Genomic DNA, 4,906 nt, shown 5'->3' with positions numbered 1-4,906 from the left:
TATTTGAAATGGAGAAAACATTTTCCACGTTTAGGACCATAGAATTATTTCATCTTTATTGAAATACTAAGTAGGAGGCATATTTCTCTTCTCTCATAAATCCTCCCCATTTTTCTAGATATAAAAGATAAACAAAAAAATCTTCATCCACTTTTTTTTGTGGCTTTTTGAGACAGGGTCTCCCTGTAGCCCCAGCTGTCCTGGAACTCACTATGTAGACCAGGCTGGCCTTGAACTCACAGAGATCTGCTTGCCTCTGCCTCCCAAGTTCTGGGACTACGGGCATGTGCCACCATGCTCAGCTAAAAGTAAACCAAATAAGTAAATCAAATTTTTATTTACTGACAAAACCAATTTCTTCATATTACAAAGTGCAATTTGATGCACTAAAGCCAAATTTTCATCAGCAGTACCTACATGATCTTAAATAGCTCATATAGACATCTAAAACTCAGAGATTACAATGCTTGCTGTGTTCCACCTATTGACACTGGAGTTACAACACTAAGCAAGGAGATATCCACTAACAAAAAGCTGACATCCACTAGGGAAGTTGGTCCTATCAATAAAAACTTATGTTACAAAGCAATAAAGGTTCAATAACTGGTAAAATGATGGTTAATATGGATTCAAACACAGTGTCAGTATTGTCATAAATATTTTGCATGTATTGCTCATTTAATTTTCAAAGCCTAATGGGGATAAACAATTATAAAGCCTGTCCTACAGGTGTGAAACAGAGAAAAAGAACAATTAAATAACTTGCCAAAATTGATATCCAACAAGGATCAGGGGTCCTGGATGCTGGAGTCATGCCCTTGACACTGTGCTGCTTGGCAGTCCATAAGGCTGCCCAGCACATGCTCAAATCAGGAAGGATGGCAGGGGACCAGCCTCCATCAGTGATATGTAAAGAGCTGTGATGTGTAATTTCCAAAGGAGATTTTGGGAGCCAGAACACAAATCTCTACTTTTATGATTGTGGGTATGTATAAAACTTCAGTTGGCAGCTTCCATCCCTGAATGTGGATATGAGCTAATATGCCCAGTGAACAACTTAACAGTATGTGACTCAGTCCTTCAATAACGTGCCATCAAATTATTCTTGAGGATAATAATAATCCTTTTGAAAGTTTTGGATTATTTGACTACAAAACTTGCCTGCTTCATTATTCCATTTCCCCACACCCCTCCCCCCTTTATATCACTACCTTTAGCTGAGGAGCTATTGATTGGCAATTGACAGCTTCTGGGTGAAAGAGAGTCAGTTTTCTTTAAGGTGTGGCCGCTGGTAGGACAATCACACTCCAAGACTATTTGGGTGGCACAAATTGGATTCCATGAGCTTTTTTTTAAAAAGGACACAAAGTTGGGGGGGTAGGGAAGAGGTGGAGGTGGATTCAAGACCATATAAGGGAGGGGTGTATGTGATAAAAATACATAGTATGGGGGCTGGAGAGATGGCTCAGAGGTTAAGAACACTGACTGTTCTTGCAGAAGAGCCAGTTTCGAATCCCAGCACCCACATGGCAGCTAATAACTCTCCGCAACTCCAGTTCCAGGGGATCCAACAGCCTCTTCTGTCCTCCGTGGGCATTGCACGACACATGTGCACTTACGTACATGCAGGCAACACACATGCTAAAAATACATAGTATGGAATTCACAAAGAATTTTATTTTTATTTGCCTGTCCACACATTGAGAGTTGGTTCCTGAGTACCTGATCCAGGTTTGGGGGTAGGAAGTAGATTCAGAATGAGTATTATTTGTCCAGAAGGTGGGAAATAGGAATAGAGAAAAGTATAACAGACACAATGTTAAAAGGAGGATGGGAGGAGGGGAGGAGGGAAGGGGGGAGGAGAAAGGGGAAGGGGAGGAGGAAGAAGAGACATTTTTTAGAATTTCAAGTAGCTGAGAGAACTAAACATTTTTCTAAGGATAAAATCATAAAATCCAGGACCGGGAGTGGTGGCACATGCCTTTAATCCCAGCACTTGGGAGGCAGAGGCAGGTGGATCTTTGCGAGTTCGAGGCCAGCCTGGTCTACATAGTGAGTTCCAGGACATCTGGGGCTACTACAAGGAGACTGTGTCTCAAATAAAAAAAAAAAAAAAAAAAAAAAAAAAATCATAAAATTCACAATTACACGCAATTTGATTTGTTTCAGACTGACTTTTTGAGCCATTATTAAAGTCCTGGTAACAAAGCATTCTGAATGACTTGTTACCTTGTATTCTTAGGGTCATCAAGGAATCGATTTCAATAAGTCTGGTATTGGGGTCTTAATTGGTCTCATTGTTATCATTCTAAACAGTCATTCAGGTTGTTAGTGCTGAGGTCACCTGGCAAGGTCTCCTGAGCCCCAGCCCTTGAGACCTTTCTCATTCTGCTTCTGGTTTTGTTTTAAATTTGCAGATAATCAGGAGAAATTCAATGGCGTATTATTGAAGGACAGAGACACACACTGTTAAAACAGTCATTGAGAATAATAGTTTCTGGTGGGTCCAATTTCTCAATAACTAAGAGTCATTGCCTAAGAGTTCCAATCACAGAGTTTCAAGCTGTAGGACAATACCATTAGGAAGGCCTTTTGTAATTATTTCTTGTATCATGTGACAGGCAATGGCATTAGAACGTTGCATTAACGTGATTTCAAATTTCAATTACATCTTATACCTTTTAATGAGTAACCTTTTGTCTAGATAAAATGAGTTTGGCTGCTCATTTTTCACACATCGAGACTGACATTTCTTTCTCAGTTACTAGAAATCCTCTATAAATTATTTAGAAAACTTTGCCCAGGTAAACCACCTTCTCTAAACAAACATTGCTCTGAAATGGGGTCACTCACAGCAAATTGCCTTGGAAAGCTGTGATGGACATGCGTGTTTACAACAAAAGGGCAGATATAGTGTAAGTGCACTGCAAGGCAACCCAGCCTTATTCAGCAGGGAACCCACAGGCAGAAAGTTTTGTTGAAATCTAAGTTTGGCTCAGAATCTGACTCTATCTCTAACTCCTTTATGTGCAGATCTAGTCTTGTAATTGCCTATCCTCTGCTTTCATCCTCTTGGAGGATTGAGAATTGATGAGATATTGATGGAGGTTCTGCACCATAAAGAAAAATGTCCAAGGAAGTGGTGAAAGTTTCTATGAATATAGAAATTCTATCGCCATGGGCTTGAGAGTATCACTTATCCTCCTAGATAATAGAAAACTGCTCGATTCATACTGTGTCCCACTGTATGCTGCCTTCAGTAATATTAATCCACCTTCCTCTGCATCTCTCTTATTCTCATTTTCTCTCTCTCTCTCTCTCTCTCTGTGTGTGTGTGTGTGTGTGTGTGTGTGTGTGTGAGGGGAAGGGGCCATAGGAGGACACACACACACACCACACCACACCATCTTTTACACTTTGCACATCACAAAGCAATCACATCGCTTTTACAGATGCCTCTTTAAACATCCTGATACACCCATCTGGTTGGGCAGTGTGTCGAAACACCCACACAGTTAATTTTCCATCACTTTGACAGATTCTCCTGGGTTTCAGCTGACTTTCTTCACAGTCAGCGTTTCCTCACACACACATGAGCACTGGCCAGGAACACAAGCTGTGACTGCAGCCCACACAGAGCAGCTTTCAATTCTTTCATGGGAGTGGGCTTTACATAAGCCAATGTAATATGCCTGTGTCTTCTAGCACACACTGTGAAATGATCCATTTCTGGTCATTCTGCTTTCTGATCAAGTGTGAAACATATTGCCATGGGAAGCAAAGTCAAGTCTATAATGATGTGTGGATCATTTGGCTCACATCTCAGCACAGAGAATGACTAAAACTTCCTCAAATGGAAGAATAGACCTAGCCAAAAATCCTAACCCCTGAATTCTCAGAATTCTTATGTGCTTTTTGGTTTTTTTGGTCTTGCTCCTTCATAAGACTCACCTTTCACCATGAGCTGTTTTGTCATGGTCTCACCCTGGGCAGTCACTGCTCAGAGAGGTTCAATTGATGGATTTACTGGTAAAGACTAGAAACAGGAAGAAAAGGCACTTGACATATTTGACATCCATGCCGGCATGCTTGCCCCCCAACACACACACACACTTTCAGCAATAGCTGCATCTTCTTATGATTCGGATGTTCTGTATTCTTCTCCAGAGCTCCAACTCTTGTTGGGCTGGGTCAATGATCTCTCCTCTCCTGGCTCACTCAAAACACTAGGCATGCCTCAACTAGTGAGGCTGAGGTCAGATATCCAGGCAATACAAACCTGGGCAGTCATAAAGAGGATAACCCACAAAAAAGACAATGCTGCTACTAATGTCTAAGTATCTTAATCCTCCTTGTTAGTTCCCTGAAGCCTCTTTCAACCCCAGCACATTTCTGCAAGTATTCTTTTCATTAAAAAAAAAAAAATCTTGCCGCAGACAGCCTGAGAGGGTGGGTTCCGACCGCCGCTGGTGTAGTGGCTCTGATCTCAGCAGACCACCAGAGAGTGCCCAGTTCTGGCCTCCCTCTGGCCTCTCTCTGACAGAGAACACAGGGGACTGCCTGAGAGAGCCCAAATCTTCCCTTCACGTGGTGGTGAGCTTCCCCTAATTGTGCCATACCTCTAAATGGGATTTCGTGAGGCCCCTCCCAAGACCCCAGGGCATATCTGGCTTTGGTAGGCTAAGGCTGAGATCCTAGCAGACAGCCTGAGAGGGTGGGTTCCAACCTCCATCAGTGTAGTGACTTTTATCTCAAAAGACCACCAGAGAGTGCCGAGTTCTGGCCTCCCTCTGGCCTCTCTCTGACAGAGGGCCTGAGAATGCAGGGGGCTGCCTGAGCGGCCCCTGAATCCAGCCTCCACATAGTGGTGAGCTTCCCCTAATTGAGCCCGTACCCATCCCCCTAC

This window comes from Nannospalax galili, unplaced genomic scaffold, assembly GCF_000622305.1.
Source record: "Nannospalax galili isolate Female #2095 unplaced genomic scaffold, S.galili_v1.0 scaffold214, whole genome shotgun sequence".
NCBI classification, from domain to species: Eukaryota; Metazoa; Chordata; class Mammalia; order Rodentia; family Spalacidae; genus Nannospalax; species Nannospalax galili.
Note: the sequence above shows the minus strand (reverse complement) of the source record.